The following is a 22,482-nucleotide window of genomic DNA, read 5'->3' on the forward strand; positions in this document are numbered from 1 at the left end:
GGGGCTTCTACAGTCCTTTAGAGAACAATTTCATGTGTATATCAAATAACTAATTAATGAAGACTATTTTAAAGTTGTTAGTTAAGATGGCCATCTTTGAAATCTGAGCCTGTTGTTTATGAAATCTAAAAATAAAAGTGATTACATCTGATTCTAAGCTGCAGCATGTGTCACAGTCATTGGCATCAGTGTTGGCTTTTTTATACAAATGCAGTCTTTTTAAATTTATGCAGTTATACAAAGAGAGGAGTGTGATCACGTACTGTCTGTTTATTACAGTGACTGCAAGCAGGAAGATCGATTCCATACATTCCTGGAATCTGTTTATCAGCTCACACAGCAATCAGAAGGTGGTTGGATCAACTGTACAACTGTGAATACAGAGAATAGGAAACAGTGTGATCATCTGTACACAAACACATCGTCTGTGAATACAGAGACCAGGACACAGTGAGATCATCTGTACACCAACACATCGTCTGTGAATACAGAGAATAGGAGACAGTGTGATCATCTGTACACCAACATATCGTCTGTGAATACAGAGACCGGGACATAGTGTGATCATCTGTACACAAACACATTGTCTGTGAATACAGAGAATAGGAGACAGTGAGATTATCTGTACACCAACACATCGTCTGTGAATACAGAGACCGGGACATAGTGTGATCATCTGTACACCAACATATCGTCTGTGAATACAGAGACCGGGACATAGTGTGATCATCTGTACACAAACACATTGTCTGTGAATACAGAGAATAGGAGACAGTGAGATTATTTGTACACCAACACATCGTCTGTGGAGACCAGGACACAGTGAGATCACCTGTACACCAACACATCGTCTCTCAACACAGAGACCCGGACACAGTGTGATCATCTGTACACAAACCCATCGTCTGTGAATACAGAGACCAGGACACAGTGTGATCATCTGTACACAAACACATCGTCTGTGAACACAGAGACCGGGACACAGTGTGATCATCTGTACACCAACATATCGTCTGTGAATACAGAGACTGGGACACAGTGTGATCATCTGTACACAAACACATCGTCTGTGAATACAGAGAATAGGAGACAGTGTGATCATCTGTACACAAACACATCGTCTGTGAATACAGAGAATAGGAGACAGTGAGATTATCTGTACACCAACATATCGTCTGTGAATACAGAGAATAGGAGACAGTGTGATCATCTGTACACAAACACATTGTCTGTGAATACAGAGACCAGGACACAGTGTGATCATCTGTACACCAACACATCGTCTGTGAATACAGAGACCAGGACACAGAGTGATCATCTGTACACCAACACATCGTCTGTGAATACAGAGAATAGGAGACTGTGTGATCATCTGTACACCAACACATCGTCTGTGAATACAGAGACCGAAACACAGTGTGATCATCTGTACACAAACACATCATCCATTAAGAAGGCAAGATTAACTATATACCAACAGTTAATACTGTGACCAGGAGGTGAGATCAATTGTACAGCAACACATCGTCCGTCAATACAGTGCCCAGGAGAGAGTGTGGTTATCCATACACCAACACACTATATGTTAATACAGTGACCAGGAGAGGGTGTGGTTATCCATACACCAACACAACTGTTTGTTAATACAGTGCCCAGGAGAGAGTGTGGTTATCTATACACCAACACACTATATGTTAATACAGTGACCAGGAGAGGGTGTGGTTATCCATACACCAACACAACTGTTTGTTAATACAGTGAGCAGGACACAGAGAGATCAGCTAGATGCCTCCCTTTGGTTTGAAATATCCAGCAGTGACTGAGACTAATCCTCATTCTGTGTACAACTTTTGCTGTGATGATTGAAGCTTGTGATTATATCGCTAGAGTTGTTATGATTTTCAAAAACATATTCTATGTTTGTAATAGCTCTGAGATATCAGGCTGTCGGGCAATCCTAAGTAACACTAAGGCAGCTGATAGGGTAATTCCAAAAACTCAGTGCAGTATTTTTATCAGCAGTGTCCAATTTGTTCAGAATGTTGTTCCAACTGAAAGGAATAGCAAGTTCAGTAGGGACAGGAAGACAGTACTTAATGCTGTTCAAGTGATTGGTAACAGTTTGATTGATTGTAAAATGTGTCCTGTTTATACACTGCCTAAGGGTACTTGTAAGATTATTTGTAATGTATGCCCTGTTTATAACACTGGGAATAGTGTGATTGTGAAATAAAACTAGAAAATCAGACTTCAGGTTTTCAGCATCTGTAGTATTTTGCTTTTGACAGTGTGATCATAAGTTCAAAGCAGAATGTGTATACTGAAACTGCAGGGAATGTGATAAATCTTGATAGATTTGTGAATCTGAACAACTAGCTGAGACTCAGTTTCCAAAATACTGTATCTTATTTACAAAATGCCTCAGTTAAAAGCTCAGTCTGGTTCACACTAAAGGGAATTGGGGAGTTCATAACAGACTTTGGCCACTTTAGTTGTTAAATAGCCTACTTTAGAGGTTATTAAGTCTAGTTTGTAAACAGCCTGTAAGTAACTCCTTTCTTATGAAAAGCCATGATACAAGCAGAGTTTACTGAATGGCCAATGCCTGCACTGTAACTCAATCATGGCTAGAAACAACTCAAAGAGCTACCTGGGGAATAACAGTTGGCAAGGGCTTCATTGGAAATTTTGTTTGGGAGAAGAGACGAGGCATTTGCCTCTAACATGAGAAACCAAGGGGCACAATGCAGACTAGTACTTTGGTCTTGTAATTCATTCAGGGGAGATCTTGCATTGCTATTTATAGAGTTATGCGGCATGAAGCAGGTCTGTCAGTCCAACTCATCTAAACCGACAATGGTGCCTTTCCAAGCTAGAGCTATTGCCTACATTTGACCCATATCTCTCTAAACAAGGGGTTCCCAACCTCTCTTTATGCTATGGATGCCAGGTTGGGAACCTGTCCATGAATCTGTTTTCTGTGTCCTTGGTCTTGTAGATAGACCTGGATGAACAAGATGCCATCTGATTACTTACTGGATGTGGGTTGCGTGTCTCGCAGTGCTTCTGAAAATTGAGATATTGTCCCTTAATGACTACCACCTGGTGTCTCTGACATAGAGCTCACACAAGTGGGGTGTGTGAGCTTGATTTCTATGTTTAAGAGAAGTTTGGATAGGTACATGGGTGGTAGGGGTATGGAGGGCTACGGTCCCAGTGCAGGTCAATGGGAGTAGGCAGTTTTAATGGTTTTAGCATGGACTAGATGGGCTGAAGGGCCTGCTTCTGTGCTGTACCTTTGTATGATTCTATGACATCCATTATCATGAAGTGCTTCAAGGGGCTGTTCATGGCACGCATCAGCTCCAACCTCCTAGACAATATTGACTCACTGCAGTTAGCCCAGCATGGAAATAGACCTTTGGCAGATGCCATCTCCCTGGCCCTGCTCTCATTTCTGGAATATCTGGATGAGAAAGACACCTACATCAGATTCCTATTTAATGACTGTAGGCCCACCTTAAATACTATATTTCCAAACAAGCCCACCTCCAAGCTCCTAGTCTGGGGAGTCAACACCTCCGTGGATCCGAGACTTCCTGACCAATGGGTTGTAAACAGGAAGGACAGGCAGCACCATATCCACTGTGATTATTCTCAAAACTGCTGCCCCATGAGATTGCGTCCTCAAACTCCCTTCTTTAGTACTTTTACACTCACGACTCGTGGACAGATTCTACTCTTAACTCCATCTGCAAGTTTCAGATGACACCACCACTGTGGGCTGTTCTCCAGAGTACAGGAAAAAGACTGAGACCCTGGTGGCATGGCAGACATCCCACCTCTCCCGGAAGTTTCGGAGTCTCCCGCGTATCGATAGTGGCTCCCTGACGCCCGGAAATTATATACAATATCCTGGAAATCAATTTTTTGAGAGGGAGAGGGAGAGGGAGAGCGTGCATCATGATTGGTCTCTCTTCGTGCTAAGAGTGGTCCCCAAATGAGGAAACGATGTGATTTGGCGATACGAAACGATATGAGTCAGCTGCACCTTTCCTCATTCCCTGTCATGCCCACTGTTGGAATTTGAACACACACGAGGGTATTACCCACGCGTCATCCATGTCAGCACGGGAAGAAGATCAACTCCTTGAGCTTGCAAATGACGGTGGGCTGAAAAGTATGTTTGACATAACATCTCTGCCGGCATTCTGGATCAAAGTCAAGGCTGAATATCCTGAGATAGCCACGAAAGCACTGAAAACGTTGCTTCCATTTCCAACATCATCCAGTAAAGCCTTGTTAGATTTTTTCCTGAAATTTTGAGTGACTTTTCTCTGCAATGGGGTTCACCGCTATTCTGCGTGAAGGAAGTTAAAACTAAAGAAGTTACCTAGTCAGCTGTGACAGCATGAGCTCTTTTGTGCAACACACACAAAATGCTGGAGGAACTCAGAAGGCCAGGCAGCATCTAGGAAGAGTACAGTTGATGTTTCGGCCCGAAATGTTGACTGTACTCTTTTCCATAGATGCAGCCTGGCCTGCTGAGTTCCTCCAGCATTTTGTGTGTGTTGCTTGGATTTCCAGCATCTTGTTTGAGATATTTGTGTGTAGTTTTATCACTTCCCTTGATAATATAAGAAAGGTTTAGATGGATATTGGCCAAATGCAGGTGGTAAATGAGACTAGTTCAGGTAGGCACCTTTGGATCAATTGGGCTGAAGGGCCTATTTCTGTGCTGCAGATCACTGTCTTTGTCTATTAGTATCAATATGCTGGGAAAAAGGAAAATGGAATTGAATTAGATTAGATTATGAGGACACGCAGTCATCTTGCCATTTAGTAATGCATGCATTAAGAAATGATACAATGTTCTTCCAGAATGATATCACAGAAACAGAAGACAAACCAAGACTGAAAAACTGACAAAAACAACATAATTATAACATATAGTTACAACAGGGCAAAGCAATACCATAATTTGATAAAGAACAGACCACGGGCACGGTAAAAAAAAGTCTCAAAGTCTCTCGAAAGTTCCATCATCTCACGCAGATGGTAGAAGGAAGAAAAACTCTCCCTGCCATGAGCTTCCAGCACCGCAAACTTGCCGATGCAGCACCCTGGAAGCACCCGACCACAGCCGACTCTTGAGTCCGTCCGAAAACCTCAAGCCTCCGACCAGCTGTCCAACACCGAGTACCATCTCTGCCAAGTGCTTCGACCCCGGCCCCGGCAACAGGCAACAGGCAAAGTCGAGGATTTGGGGCCTTCCCCTCCGGAGATTCCCGATCACACAGTAGCAGCTGCAGCAAACCGGGCATTTCAGAAGTTTCTCCAGATGTTCCTCCGTGCTTCTCACGTCTGCCTCCATCAAATCAGGATTGTGCATGGTACCTACTTATAAATACGATATCATTTCGGTGCGGCCGCGCGTGCTGTGTTGCGCTGCCATCTTCTCCTCCCCTCCCCTGATGTAATTGATGTAATTTCTGGGATTAAAATTTCTCTGAGATCAGCTAACCAACATTTTTACTCTGATATATTCTGATAGGATGTAAGTGTCATGATATAATGCACAGTTCTTCTGACCCAGTAAAGAGTGCAGATGGAGCTTCAATTCTAAATGTTCATTGGCATAATGTATCTGGTCTCAGTTGATGAAACAATAGCAAATTATGAACCAGTTTTCACATTTGAACATACACGTCATGGAAATGAGTACTTTCAACCCCTTGAGTCTGCTCTCCCCTTTAAAGTCTGACTAACTTCATCTTGGTGTTCCTGTCTACTGGTGGCAACATTTCATATCTTCATTAGCAATCTGTCTACCTCTGTCTTTAAAGCCATTCAAAGGTTGTTTCACTGCCCTTTGAAGAGAGTTTGAATGATTCATAACCCAGTGAGAGAAAATATTTTTCATCTTGTCTGTTGGTGACCTCTTTTTAAACTGTGAACCCTTTTAGGTTCTCCCATGAGAGGACATGTCCTCTCTGTATCAGCCCTGTCAAGACCCTTTGGGATTTTTGCATGTTTAAATCAAATGCCCTCTTTTAAAGTTCCAACAGCTATAAACCTAGTCAATCTGATCTTCCTCAAAAGATTACTGGCCCATCCCAGGTATTAGTCTGGTAAGCCTCCAAATGTTTCCAATGTATTAACATTTTGCTATAATTTGATTGGACTATTAAATAGGAGGAGGAGAAGATGGTGGCGTGATATCCGATGAATGATATCTGTTATCTGTCAAGTAGGGTGCCATGCACAATCCTGATTTGATGGAGACAGACATGAGAGCACGGAGGAACATCTGGAGAAACTTCTGAAATGCCTGCTTCGCTGCCGCTGCTACTGTGTAATCCAGAATCTCCAGAGGAGAAGGCATCGACTTGCTTGTTGCTCAGCAGCCGGGACAGGGTCGAAGCGCTTGGCAGAGGATGGTGCTCAGAGAGGCTGTGTCGGAGGGGCTAGTCGGAGGCTCGACGTTTTCGGATGGACTCAGAGTCGGCTGTGGTCGGGTACTTCCTTTGCATCGGCAGTTGTCGGTGCCTGGAGGTTTATGGCAGGGAGAGTTCTCCCTTTTGGCGCCTGCTATCGGGAGTCAATCGGAAATTTGAGACTTTTTTTTACTGTGCCCATGGTCTGCTCTTTATCAAATTATGGTATTGTTTTGCTCTGCTGTAACTATATGTTATAATTATGTGGTCTTGTCAGTGTTAGTCTTTGGTTTGTCCTTTTTTTTTGTGATATCACTCTGGAGGAACATTATATCATTTCTTAATGCATGCACTTCTAAATAATAATAAAAGAGGACTGAGTGTCCTCATAATCTTAAAAAAATGTATGGAGAGTGAACAACAGGAATTCTGCAGATGCTGGAAATTCAAGCAACACACATCAAAGTTGCTGGTGGACGCAGCAGGCCAGGCAGCATCTCCAGGAAGAGGTGCAGTCCTGACGAAGGGTCTCGGCCTGAACGTCGACTGCACCTCTTCCTAGAGATGCTGCCTGGCCTGCTGCGTTCACCAGCAACTTTGATGCGTGTTGTATGGAGAGTGATATCTGTTTAAAAATTCCCTCCAAAAACAATCACATTAGAATACGTGTGCATGTTCTGCAGAGCTTGGTGGTTATACATCAAAATTTGTTCTCAGTCCCATGCAGGGTAGAACTGAAGGTGTAGGGCAGGGAATTTTCTGCCGTGTATTGTTGCCACAGGTTCTTCTGCATTTAATTGAAAGGCCAACCTGCTCCTCTGCTTTCAAATATGAACTTTTCCCTGTATAAGAGAAGCAGAAATTGAAAAGAACTGCTGAGAACACTGTCCACGGCCAACATCAATGCCCTTTGACTGTGTGGGGTTTCCCCAGGTGCTCCAGATGCTTCCCACGTCCCAAAGTTGGTAGGTAATTGTCTGCTTTATACTGCCTCTCGTATGAGGGTGTGTGGTGGAAACTGATCGACTGTGGGGGGAATAAAATGGAACTGGTGTTGATGGTCAGCATGTACTCTGTGGGTCATGCTGGTAAACTATACACCACATAAGTGAATGCAAGTAAGAATCGAGCAGCTGTTAAAATGCATTAAATGCCCACATGCAATCTTAAATAATCTGATAATTATTTCATTGTTAATATAAATGTTCACAAACATGTATTAATCGGAGTTAATGGAGTCCAAGCAAACAATTCTCCCCATGATATTGAACACAATGCATCTGTGCTTAAATATACGCACAATACGTTCATTTGAAGTACCATTCCAAGAGTTAATTTTAAATGTCTGGTGTCCCTGGAGAACTGTGATTTATTTCGGGGTATTCAAATCTGCTCTTAGAAGTGATTTTATACATGTGTTTTATGCAATTTGCTTATGGAGTGATTATGCACAAGTGTTAGTGAGTCATCAAGGAAAGATCTGATTTTTTTAAAATCTGTTAACTGAAGGGTTAAGTATAATTATCAGAATTATCTTGTGGAAGCCTAGAAACTGGAATGTCACATGTTAATGTTGGAGTTTGTCTTATTCTTGCATATAATAAAGTATTTTGTTTGAATTGAAAGTAGAAGTAACATCAAGGTTAAAAATGCTTCGTGCAGATGGATCCAGGTTTACATCTCTGAAGTCTGTTTTGTTTTTTTTTGTTTGTTTGTTTTTAAACTGTGACACCTAGTTCTAGACTTTTCACGCGTAGGAACATCTTGGAGCTCTTATGAAGCAACATGCATTCTTGACAGCCAGGGGATATGAGTGGGATCCTAAATTAATACTTTTCATCAGTATTCACCAAGGAGGAGGATGGAGAGTTAGGGGAGTGGAAGATTTGAGGAGAGTTAATGAGAATAAATTGAGAATGGTGTGGGATTAGTGCAGATGGGTGGTGGATGTTTGACACAGACTTGGTGGGCTGAAGGGCCTGTTTTTTGTGCTCTATCGCTCTGCCTCCAAATCCAATCTTTTCTTCAGTGTTTTTTTTCCAAGCTTTGAAGTTCCAGTAGTACTGTAAAGGGAAATGTGGAGAATCACCACACCACTGCTATGACTGCATGATATTTGATCATTTTAAGTATTTTTTGCTATAATTTGGCAATAAGGGAATAGTTCTCTTTCCAAAAATCTCATCACAGCAAGAAATAGCTGCTTATTTACCAAGCTGCGTTGCTAATATAAAGATGTGCTAGTTCACTTTTTAAAATTTATATTTAATTTGACTAGATGAACACTCAGCACAGTTGCAAATGGAAAACTTTGACACTCCAGTGAGGTTGACCATGGATGTGGCATCCTAGCTGTATATGCAAGTCATGGAAGCACGACATGGAGAGCAAACCATTGCCCATGCAGCAGGCTCCCCCTCTCCTACAGAGCTGATGAAGCTAAAGGAACAGTCAAGACTGATACAGTTAGCCACCAGTGATGTCTCAGGAGTTGTCAGTCAGCGTCACACTCAATGTAGGACTACCATAGTGACTCCAGCTCTTGAATTTTCCTCAGGGTTAACTCCTGAAGCCTCCCCCATGAGAGGGTGTAGCCACAAGGTAACCAAGGTTTCAGATTAGTGTTTCTTCTCCGAGCTGAGCTGCCAACCACAGCTGACGGGCACCATCTGTCCAGAGCAACTGGTTTTAAGGTGCCAGTAGCCTGCCTTTGCCCTCTTCTTTCTGTAGAAATGGTTCTGTCAGGCCTAGTAGCTAGGCCAAGGGTGAAGGCCAGGAGCTGGACTTGGTTGTCAGAGGCTGTTTGAGACACATGCCTTTGAGAGCATTTAACAGATAGGGAGCTCATTCCCACTACTCCTTCCATACCTCCCCCCCCCACCCAATCAATGACACCCTTGAGGATTGACTGATGCCTGCCATATTATTGAACCACCTCAGATGTCCCTAGAAGAGCCAAAAGTGGGGGGTGGGTGTCATGATTTTAAAGGCTTAGTGTGGTAATTGACTTTTCACTGAAATCCTCTTTGTGGATATGCACCTCTCTCCTTCATAATCCCACTGAGTACTATGGGATTGATTACAATGATTACAGCAGGGAGCAGCCTTGCATTACAGGGGTAAATTAAGCTCCCCTGGTTAATTATTTCTGATATTTTTTACACAAGTGAACTTAATCTTGTTGCTGCTCCTTCTGAGGCAGTCCTTTGGAATCAGAATCAGGTTTAATATCAACAGCATCTGTTGTGGAATTTGTTGTCTTTGTTGCAGCAGTACAATGCAATACATAATAGAAAAAACATGAATTACAATATATATGAAATGGTTAAATAAGTAGTGTAAAATAGAAATTAAAAAGTAGTGAGGTAGTGTTTATGGGTTCAGCGTCCATACAGAAATTGGACGGCAGAGGGGAAGAAGCTGTTCCTGAATCGATGAGTGTTGCTTCATGCTTTTGTAACCTCCTTACGGATGGTAACTGTATGAAGAGAGCATGTCCTGAATGGTGGGGATCCTTGATGATGGACGCTGTCTTTGTGAAGCATTGCTCTATGAAGATGTCCTGGATACCACTGAGACCTTTGCCCATGATGGAACTCACTTAGCTTACAATGCTATGCAGGTTGTTTCGATCCTGTGCAGTAGCTCCCCTACACCAGACGGTGACAAAACCAGTTAAAATGCTCTCCACGGTACGTCTGTAGAAATTTGTGAGTGCCTTTGGTAACGCATCCAAACCTCAAACTCCTTATGAAATATAGCCATTATCGTGCCTTTGTAGCTGCATTGATATGTTGGCCCAGGATGTGTCCTTAGATATTGACACCCTGGAACTTGGAATTGCTCACTCTGTCCACTTCTGATCCCTTTGAGGACTGGTATGTGTTCCTCGTCTTACCCTTTCTGAAGTCCACAATTGGTTCTTTGGTCTTACTGATGACTGCAAGGTTGTTGTTGTTGTGACACCACTCAACGAGCTGATAAATCTTGCTTCTGTACACCCTCTCAACACCATCTGAAATTCTGCCAACATTAGTTGTATCATCAGCAAATTTATAGATGGCATTTGAGCCATGCCTAGCCACACAATCGCGGGTGTAGAGAGAGTAGAGCAGTGGACTAAGTACACATCCCTGAGGTGTGCCTGTTAACCGTCAGCGAGATGGAGATGTTATTTCCAATCTGCTCAGATTGGGGTCTTCCTGTTAGGAAGTCGAGAATCCTGTTGCAGTGGGAGGTACAGGGGCCCAGGTTCTAGAGCTTTTCGATCAGGACTGTAGGAATGATGGTGTTAAATGCTGAGCTGTAGTCAATAAACAGCATCCAGGTGGTCCAAGGCCATGTAAAGAGCCTATGAGATCGTATCCACCGCAGACCTATTGTGGCGATGAGCAAATTGTAGTAGGTTCAGGTCCTTGCTGAGATGGTATTTAATTCTAGCCATAACCAACCTCTCAAAGTATTTCATCACTGTAGATGTGAGTGCTACTGGATGGTCATTGTTATGGCAGCTCACCCTGCTCTTGGTTATGATTATGAAGACACGTAGTCCTCTTTTATTGTCATTTAGTAATGCATGCATTAAGAAATGATACATTATTTCCTCTGGTGTGATATCACAAAACACAGGACAAACCAAGACTGAAAAAACTGACAAAACCACATAATTATAACATATAGTTACAACAGTGCAACAATACCATAACTTGATGAAGAAGTCCGTGAGCACAGTAAAGTTCAAAGTTTCTCAAATGTCCCACATCTCACGCAGATGGGAGAAGGAAGAAAAACTCTCCCTGCCATACCCGACCACAATCTGACTCTGAGTCATCCGAAAACTTTGAGCTCTGATCAGCTCTCTGACACCGAGTACTGAGTGCCATCTCTGTCCGAATGATTCGACCTCCTTCTCGGTCGCCAAAAGCAGCCAAGGCCAGGGATTTTGAGGCCTACCCTCCGAAAGATTCACGACCACACAGTTTGTATGATTGCGGCCCTTTTGAAGCAGGTGGGAACTTCTGGCTGTAGCAGTGAGATTGAAACGGCTTTGAACATTTTCCCCCACCAGCTGAGTCACTCAGGACGACTGATCGTCATTCCCGGATCGCGGGTTTTAAAGTTACTAATGAGATCAAAATAGGAGACACTTTTAAAATCCACACTTCCAGGTGGAGGAAAACATTCCTACAAGAACAAGGATAGTTTGAGGTTGAGTGCTCCTTCTAACAATTGCACAGGGTATGTGTGCACTCCTGATACGTGGTCCTGGGTTCTCCACTTTGAGTGGTCATGGGAAGATTCCCAGGACATGGTGGAGATCTTGCACTTTTTAAGTAGGCTTTGTGCAGAATCTTTTCACATAGCTGAGTTTGTTGGTGCCTCTCTCAATCCCTTACAGAAATTTTATCTTCTCTAGAGCTTGTCTCGAGATAATTATTTTAGATTTCTTATTCGTTATTTGATATATTTCCCTTGTTTGTTCTTCCTCCTCCATATCTTGGCATTTGCTCTCTTTTCCATTATAGAATACTCACAGAATGAAAGAAAGCATTTCCAGCTCTTAACTCTGTTCCAGCTCTAAGTTAAAAGATAGACCATAAAACATGGAATAGTATGGCACAGGAACAAGCCTTTCAGCTTTGCTGTTGTGCTGAATTAATTATGCTAATGACATTTTAACCCTTCTGCTTGCACACATCCCTTCATTGTCTACATACTCATGTGCTGAAGAGCTTCTTAAATGACTCCTATCTGCCTCCATCACACCCTTGGCAGTGCATTTCAGACAGCTACCACTCTATGAAACAAAACCTTGCTCTACACATGTCTTTTAAAATTTCCCACCTCGCTTTAAATGCATGCCCTCAAGTATTAGACATTTCAACTCTTCAGACAGAATCCAGAATTAGAAGATGCTGTTTTAAACTATAATGAAGAGATTAAATGATTTATTTTCCCTGAGGCTTGTGAGTCAACATAGAAGGCAGCATAGTACGGGCCCTTCAGCCCACAATGTTGTGCCAACCTATGTAAAGCTACTCAGTGATCAATCTAAACACTCCATCAAACACAGCCCATAACTCTCCATTGTTTCTTCATCCATGTGTCAAGAGTCTATTAGGTGCCCCTGATGTACCAGCCTCAATCACTATTCCAGGCACTTAACACTTTTTTTTTAAAAAAAACTTTCCTCTTACATCTTTCCAAAAACTTCCTCCACTTTTTTTAAAAAAATAAAAGTCGTCCTCTGGTATTAGCCATTGCCACCTTGGAAAAAGGCACTGGCTGCGCACTCTACCAGTGTCTCTTGTCTTATACAGTATCCATAAAATGTGTTCACTCCCATTGGAAGTTTCCATGTTTTATTGTTTTACAACATTTAATCAGTGGATTTAATTTGCTTTTTGTGACTATGATCAACAGACTCTTTTGTGTCAAAGTGAAAACAGATGTCTACAAAGTGATCTAAATTAATTACAAATATAAAATATGAAATAATTGATTGCATAAGTATTCAGCCCCTTCAAGTCAGTATTTAGTAGATGCACCTTTTGGCAGCAATTACAGCCTTGAGTCTGTGTGGATAGGTCTCAATCAGCTCTGCACATCTGGACCCTGCAATTTTTCCCCCATTCTTCTTTACAAAACTGCTCAAGTTCTGTCAGATTGCATGGGGATCATGAGTGAACAGCCCTTTTCAAGTCCAGCCACAAGTTCTCAGTTGGATTGTGGTCTGACTTGGCCACTCCAGAACATTAACTTTGTTGTTCTTAAGCCAGTCCTGTGTAGTTTTGGCTTTATGCTTGGGATCATTGTCATGCTGGAAAACAACTCTTCTCCCAAGTTGAAGTTATCTTACAGACTGCATCAGGTTTTCCTTCAGGATATCCCTGTATTTTGCTGCATTCATTTTACCCTCTACCTTCACCAGCCTTCCAGGGCCTGCTGCAGTGAAGCATCCCCACAGCATGATGCAGCCACCACCATGCTTCATGGTAGGGATGATGAGCTTTTGATGATGTGCGGTGTTTAGCTTATGCCAAACATAGCATTTAGTTTCATGGCCTAAAAGCTGTAACAGGTGAAGCACCTGGGCAACAGTTGTTGTATGTGCAGTCTCTCCCATCTCCCTGGGATCAATAAAGTATGACTATGACTATCTCAGCCACAGAAGCTTGTAACTCCTCCAGAATTGTAATGGGTCTCTTGGCCTCCCTCGCTAGTCCCCTCCTTGCACAGTCACTCAGTTTTTGAGGACAACCTGCTCTATGCAGATTTACAGCTGTGCCATATTCTTTCCATTTATTGATGACTAACTTCAAGGGATATTCAGTGACTTGCAAATGTTCTTGTATCCATCTCCTGACTTGTGCTTTACAATAATGTTTGTGTGGAGTTGCTTGGAGTGTTCTTTTGTCCTCATTGTGTAGTTTTTGCTGGGATACTGACTCACCAGCAGTTGGACTTTCCAGATACAGATGTATTATTTTCACTAAAATCAACTGAAACACCTTCACTGTATGCAGGTGATCTCTGTGTAACTAATTATGTGACTTCTAAAAACCAATTGGCTACACTAGTGATTTGGTGTGGCAAATTAAAAGGGGTGAATACTTGTGTAATCAGTTATTGTTTTTTATTTGTAATGAATTTAGACGTCTTTGTAGAGATTTGTTTTCACTTTGAAATGTAAGTCATTTTCTGTTGATCAGTGTCAAAAAAAGCCAAATTAAATCCACTGAGTCAATGTAAAACAATAAACCATTAAGACTTCCAAGGGGGGTGGGGGACGTAATACTTTGTATAGGCACTGTAAACCTTCATCCAGTTGCTTCTCATCTGCCTTCAGTCCAAAGAGAAAAGCCCTAGCTCACTCATCCTTTCCACATAAAACATGTTCTTGTTACAAGGATCACCCATTAGTAATAATGACCAGAGAGGCACAGAATCTGTAATTACTGACGAGTACCTTTATTGTCTCAACAGAAGAGCACTTGAAATTACACAACTGAATACCTGTAAGCACACTTAAGTTTTCCTGACCCTCCATGAACAATTAAAGAATAGTAATGGTAATACCAGTCAAAGGAGTCTATGCTGGCTGTGTGTTCCTGCTCTGATTTCTGTATATCCATGGGGAATTCTATACTGGTGCTGGTGGGTCTCTAAGGAGAAGTATTGCTACATTTGCAATCAAAGCATCTATTTTTATATTCATCCCTTACCAGGTCAATTGTTGCATTTCAGTGTTATTGGCTATGATCATCTGATCTATTGACTCTGGTCATGTATTGACCAATGCCCATTAATTGCCCTTTCTCTGCAAGTGACAACTGGTAACTTGTGGCTCTTTGTTTCAAACCAGTAACCAGCTCAAATTACTCAGGGTAGACACAGACCACATTCACAAAACTGCATTTTATATTGTATCAAATAACACCTCACTAATATCTTATTTGGAAATTATCTCTAGTCTAGCAGATTACCTGGAACATCATTGTCTGCTTTGAAACACTAATTCAGCCAAGCAATTCTAGTTCACAAAATGGAGGATACAGAGCAGCTTCACAAATGGCAGCTTCCATTTCTTCAACCTCATGGCAAGAACAAAAGCAATTGGTCTGTCTGCTTCCACTGTCATTGATCCATTTGAATTCACTGATTTGTAGATATGCGTACTTAATCATCTTACCAATTTGCACAACAACTTTGAGAGATCTATGTTCTAGGATTATAAGGTTCCTCTGTTCTTCCACACTGCTAAGAATCCCACCACGAACCTTGTACCCTACTTGCAAGTTCAACCCTCCAAAGTGAATCAATTCATATTTTTCTGGATTGAGCTCCATCTGCCATTTCTCAGCCCAGCTCTGCACTCTGTCTGTACTGTTGTTACCTACGACTATCTTTTACAATACTCACACCTCCACTAACCTTTGTGTCATATTAATCACCTAATTCCATTTCCCTCTGCTGACTGACCTGTAAATATATTCGTATGACATTCTCTCCTATATGCCTCTTCTTTCTTCTTGCCACACATTCCTGTACAGTTGTCCTTGTTTCTCCTCCCTCTGGACTCATGATCCCAGAGTTGGTTTCCATTTGGGGGAGGGGTGGTGGAGAGTCATGGATTGAAGAGCATATTTGCCCTTAGAGCTGTTGCAACATTCAGGATGTTGTGATTCATCTGGGAACTATCTCCATATGTATTGGCTGTTGTTGTAAATCCTTTCCTGCTCATGCTTCTGGGGATTGCCACCTTGTTGTGGTGGAGAGGCTCGAGTTCCTGAGGTCCCAAGAGTGATATTGCCTGGAGCTTAGCTCCTGATAGGGTCACCCATAATGGTCAAGTCAAAGGAGAGATTCAGTCCAAGAGAGATTCAACCAAGACCTCTGGTGGAGCTGCCAGAAGATGACAGTGAAGGTGGAGGAAGGTTGCAGCAGTGAAGGGACACCAGTCACCTTGCATGCCATGCCCCTAGACCCATGCCCCGATCTGTCGAGGACCGTGTGGAGGCAGCCCATGCATCAGGCTCCCCACTTTAAACAAAGCCACGCACAAGGATTCTCCATTAGGGAATAACCCTTTGGGAGAACATTATACTCAACTTGAGTGATCACACTACCACTACTACTACTCTTGACTGACAGGAATATATCAGAAATAGCACAGTTTAACACAAGGACGGGCGTCAATTCCCATTTGCAGAGGGGAGTTCCAAATTTCTATCACTACCTGCAAGTATAAGTATTCCCTAACTAATTGTGTTCCTGGCTCGAGGTTTCAGTAATATCCTCTTGTGCCAGACACTCTGACCAGCGTAGATATTTCCAAGCTCCACCTGCCATCAGTTCTGTTGAACTGGTCAAAATCTTTGTCTTGTAATGGTCACTTCAGCTCCCTACTGAGGAGACTGAGAACAGGGATTCTGAGGTTGAGCTCCTAATTTACTTACCCGTACATTATAAGACCAGAAGACGTAGGAGTGGGATTGGGCCTTTCGGCCCATCATTCCATCAAGGCTGATTTATTATCCTTCTTAACCCAGTTCTCCTGCCTTCTCCCCATAACCTTTGACCTGACTAACCAAGAAACTATCAACATCAACTTTAAAATTACTCAATGACAGCCGTCTGTGCAATGAATTCCATAGATTCACCACCGTCTGGTTAAAGAAATTCCTTCTAAATGGACATCCCTCTGTCTGAGGCTGTGCACTCCATTCCTGGACTCACCCACTATAGGCAAAACCCTCTCCACATCCATTCCATTCAGGCCTTTTAATATTTGATAGGTTTCAATGACAACCCTCCTTCCCCATTCTTCTAAACTCCAGTGAGTCAAGGCCTAGAGCTATCAAAGGCTCCTCATATGTTAGCCCTTTCATTCCCAGAATCATTCTCATGAGCTTCCACTGGACCGTCTCCACTGCCGGCACATCTTTTCTTAGATAAGGGGCCCACACCTGCTCTTAATACTTTAATTGTTGTCTGGCCAAGGCCTGATAAAGACTCAGCATAACATCCTTGCTCTTGCAGCCTAGTCCTTTCAAAATGAGTGCTAACATTGCATTTGCCTTCATTACCACCAACTCAACCTGCAAGTTAACCTTTAGAAAATCCTGCATGAGGACTCCTAAAGTTTGTACCTCAACTTTCTGAATATTCTCCCCGTTTTGGAAAACAGTCTATGCCTTTATTCCTTCTACCAAAGTGCATGACAATATACTTCCCTACACTATATTCCTTCTGCCACTTCTTTGCCCTTTCTCCCAATCTGTCCTTCTGCAGACTCCCTGCTTCCTCAACACCACCTGCCTCTCTACCCATCTTTGTATCGTCCACAAATTTTGCCATAAAGCCTTCAATTTCATCATCCAAACAATTGACATACAGCATAAAGAAGCGGTCCCAACACCACTAGCCACCGGCAGCCAACCAGAAAATACCCCTTTATTCCAATTCTTTGCCTCCTACCTGTCAGCCAATCTTCAATCCATACTAGTATCTTTCCTGTAATACTATGTACTGTTATCTTGTTAAGCAGCACCTTGTCAAAGGCCTTCTGAAAATCTAAGTAAACAACAGCCACTGTCTCTCTTTTGACTATCCTCCCTGTTAATTCCTCAGCTGTGTACATACATCTATTGATGCTTCTGGACACATCTTCAGTGATGTTCCTGGAATCATCGGGTGTTTCGGGTCTTTCAACATCATACAACCTCCTCCAGGTGACCCAGCCGGGGCTGATCAGACCCCAGCTTGTGTCCAGATGGCTAGCTATTTATGACTCCATGGCTCCCCTCTTTTGAGCCACAGCCATCCTGAGGCTCTCTCTGCCGCATCCGTGGTACTGCAGATGGCTCTCCTCTTCCTCTCTCCCTCGATGCCCAAAATGCTGAAGGCTCTAACTAAAGAACGGGCTACGAATCCGCTACAACCAACCTCCACTGGGAGACACCTCGCTCTCCATCCAGCCTGCTGACAGTTGCTGATCAGTCCTGCGTACTTGGAGAGCTTCCTTTCAAAGGCCTCCTCCAAGCTATCTTCCCATGGGACTGTCAGCTCCAGCAGCACTGCTTGCTTAGTAGACTCAGACACTAGGACAATGTCTGGTTGCAGGGTGGTGACTGCAATATGGTTGGGGAACTTCAGCTGCCCTTCAAGGTCCACCAACAGCTGCCAGTCCCTTGCAGAGGTCAGAATGCCTGCAGATGTTCTTTTGGCAGGTATTGGCTGCTCCCCAGCTCTGATAAAGGCAATGGTCTGCTTGGAGGGTCAAAGAATTCCAACAGAATTGTTAGACTAGATTTCCCATTAAGGAAACCATGCTTTCTTTGACTGATCTTACCACACTCCTCCAAGTACACTGAAAACTTATCCTTAATAATAGACTCCAACACCCTCCCAACCACCAAAGTCAGGCTAACTGGCCTATAATTTCCTTTCTTCTACCTCCCTCACTTAAAGAGTGGGATAACATTTACCATTTTCCAGTTTTCTGGAACCATTCCAGAATCTGGTGAGTCTTGAAAGATCATTACTGATGCCTCCACAACCTTTTCAGCTACCTCTTTCATAACACTGGGTGTGTGTAGTCCATCTGGTCCAGATGACTTATCTACCTTCAGACCTTTTAGCTTCCCAAGCACCTTCTCCTTAGTAAGAGCAACTACACTCACTCCTGCCCCCGATGCTCTTGAACTTCGGGCACACTGCTAGTGTCCTCAACAGCGAAGATTGATGCAAATATTTACAAAGTTTGTTTGCCATCTGTCTCCTATTATTGCCTCTTCAGCATCATTTTCCAGCGGTCCAATATCCACTCTCATCTATTTTACTCTTTATGTATCTGAAAAATGTTTGGTATCCTCTTGGTTATGATTGGCTAGCTTACCTTCATGTTTCATCTTTTCCCTCCTTGTGGTTTCTTTAGTTGCCTTTTGTTGGCTTTGAAAAGTTTCCCAATCCTCTAACTTCCCACTAATTTTTCAATATTATATGCCCTCTCTTTGCTTTTATGCTGTCTTTGACTTCCCCTGTCAGCCACAGTTGCTTCAATCTCATTCAAATCTTTCCTCGTCTTTGGGATGCATCTTTCCTGCGCCTTCTGAATTGCTCAGGAAACAATTAAGCCATTGCTGTCCTGATGTCCGCTTCCGATCAACTTTGGCCAGCTCGTCTTTCATGCCTTTATAACATTCTTATTATTACATGCTTTTTCTGTCTCCCATTGAAATATATATCCCACATTCTGACTACTGTTCAGGGGCCTGTATGTAACTCCCATCAGGATCTTTATACCGTTGCAGCTTCTTGACTCTACCACGAAGATTCTACATCTTCCGATCTCATTTCACATCTTTCTAAGGATTTTATTACATTTTCTACCAACTGAGCCACCCCACCCACTCTCCCTACCTGCCCGTCCTTTGATGTTGAATTCCCAACTATGATCTTCTTTCAGCCATGACCCAGTGATGTCTCTATCTGCACTACAAGATCACCTCCCTTATCCTGTATACACTGTGCATTCAAACTTAGCACCTTCAGTCCTGTGTTCATCACCTGTATAATCCCCTGTTGTGATAGGAATGAACAAAGTTTGTAAACAGTTACTCCACTAGCACAACAGTATCCATCTAATTGTAGCATTGATGTATCTCACACCAATAACTCCTAGAATTATAAATACTGGCAAACAATCATGCAATGTAGCAGCCTTACAACACTAACTGACTTTCCTTTGCAGAAACTGATACACCCAGCTTCTTATTTGAGTATTATTACTGATGTACCCCAGTTCATCTCTCAGCCCCAACATAACACAGTACCATTTCACTTCCATATATAGAAAATATGGGGGTACATCAATTCAGTGATAACTCATGTGCGTCACTGATCCACTACTTTCATGATAAACCTCCTTACATTTTAAATGCAAGTCTCATAATTCACTAAAGTATTGATATAAACATCTCACTATCATACTACAATACCAACATTCTCTTCCACTAACAAATTCTTCACTTTTCACTCAACATCCATAAATCTTATTCAACAATGTAGATCTATAACGTTAGTAGAGCATAAGCTTGCTCTGAAAATCATGCAGTTAAACCCTCCTCACTGCTATAACCTCACTCACAGGAACGGTAGTAACTCTCGTGACACTCCTGAAGCATCTGAATGTAATCATTGCTGTCTTGGTATGTTGCAATACCTATTCTCAGCCAGGATATTCATACCTACTCTTACCTGAGGTGAGAAGATCAGACCAAGCAAAGAACAAGGCAAGCAGCAGGTTGCATCAATCAGTCAGGAGGTGATGAGAAAGACTGTAGGGTCTGGACAGAGCAGGTTGCAATGCCCACACTCAGCGTGCCAATCAGGATATAGCCCTGAGCGGCACTCACATGCTGCCCGGCCTCACAGACCTGTTGCCTCAGCGGCGATGGGATCACCTAATCTGATCCATAGGTGCAAGAGGGCTGTGTACTTTACCAGGATGCCACATAGCAGTGTTTTCATAACTCGTCCCTCTGTGCAATGCTACAAAGACCCTATCAGCAATGTTTCATGGTGCTCTTGTTCGTTAAAACACACGTCAAGTATTCTATGGGTTGAGTTAAGAAATGGCAAGGGTAAAAGGACCTTAATGGCAGTTGTATACAGGCCTCCAATTGGCAGCCGGGTTGTGGATTACAAATTACAGCAAGAGATAGAAAAGGCATGTCAGAAAGGCAATGTCATAATTGTTAGGGATTTTAACATGAAGGTGGATCGGGAAAACTGGGTCAGTACTAGACCTTGAGAGAGAATTTGTAGAATGTCTAAGGGATGGCTTTTTAAGAACAGCTTGTTGTTGAGCCCACTAGGGGATCAGCTGTGCTGGATCAGGTGTTGTGCAATGATCCAGAGGCGATAAGAGAGCTTAAGGTTGAGGAACCCTTAGGGAACAGTGATCACAATGTGATCGAGTTCACATTGAAATTTGAGAGGAAAAAAAAGTAAAATCCAACGTGTCGGTATTTCAGTGGAATAAAGCAAATTACAATGGCATGAGAGAGGAATTGGCCAAAGTTGACTGGAAAGGGACATTTGCAGAAAAGACAGCAGGGCAGCAATGTCTGAAGTTTCTGTGAAAAAACAAGGGAAGTACAAGACAGATATATTCCAAATAAGAAGAAATTTTCAAAGGGAATAAGGACACTACTGTGGCAGACAAGTGAAGTCAGAGCCAAAGTAAAAGCAAAAGAGAGGGCATACAAGGAAGCCAAAGCTAGTGGGAAGATAGCAGACTGGGAAGCTTTTAAAAACTTGCAGAAGGAAACGAAGAGGGTTATTTGGAAGGAAAAGATGAATTAAGAGAGGAAGCTGGTGACTAATACCAAAGAAGATACTAAAAGCTTTTTTTAAATATATAAAGGGTAAAAGAGAGTCAAGGATAGATATGGGACCAATACAAAATGACACTGGAGATATTGTAATGAGAGATGCAGAGATGGCAGAGGAACTGAATGCGTATTTTGCATGAGTCTTCACAGTGGAAGACGTCTGCAGTAGACTGGACATTCAAAAGTGTCAGGGAAGTGAAGTATGTGTAGGCAAAATTACGACTGAGAAAGGGCTTAGGAAGCTTAATGGTCTGAAGGTGGATAAATCTCCTGGACCTGATGGAATGCACACTCGGGTTCTGAAGGAAGAAGCTGGAGCGATTGTGGAGGCATTAACAATGATCTTTCAGAAATCAATAGATTCTGGCATTGTACCAGATGACTGGAAAATTACAAATGTTACCCCACTATTTAAGAAGGGTGGGAGGCAGCAGAAAGGAAACTATAGACCTGCTAGCATGACATCAGTGGTTGGGAAATTGTTGGAATCGATTGTTAGGGATGAGATTACGGAGCATGGTTTCCTGAAAGGAAAATCCTACCTGACAAACCTACTGCAATTTTTTGAGGAAATTACAAGCAGGGTAGACAAAGGAGATGCAGTAGATGTGGTGTACTTGGATTTTCAGAGGGCCTTTGACAAGGTGCCACACATGAGGCTGCTTATCAAGATAAGAGCTCATGGAATTACAGAGAAGTTACTAGCTTGGGTGGTGCATTGGCTAGTCAGCAGAAAACAGACAGTGGGAATAAAGGGATCCTATTCTGGCTGGCTGCCGGTTACCAGTGGAGTTCCACAGGGGTCGGTGTTGGGACCGTTGCTTTTTATGATGTATGTCAATGATTTGGACTACCATATTAATGGATTTGTGGCGAAATTTACCGATGATACAAAGATGGGTAGAGGAGCAGGTAGTGTTGAGGAAACAGAGAGCCTGCAGAGAGACTTGGATAGTTTAGGGGAATGGGCAAAGAAGTGGCAAATGAAATACAGTGTTGGAAAGTGTATGGTCATGCACTTTGGTGGAAGAAATAAACGGGCAGACTATTATTTAGATGGGGAGAGAATTCAAAATGCAGAGATGCAAAGGAACTTGGGAGTCCTTGTGCAGGATACCCTAAAGGTTAATCTCCAGGTTGAGTTG

The sequence above is a fragment of the Mobula birostris genome, chromosome 4 (genome assembly GCF_030028105.1).
Source record: "Mobula birostris isolate sMobBir1 chromosome 4, sMobBir1.hap1, whole genome shotgun sequence".
NCBI classification, from domain to species: domain Eukaryota; kingdom Metazoa; phylum Chordata; class Chondrichthyes; order Myliobatiformes; family Myliobatidae; genus Mobula; species Mobula birostris.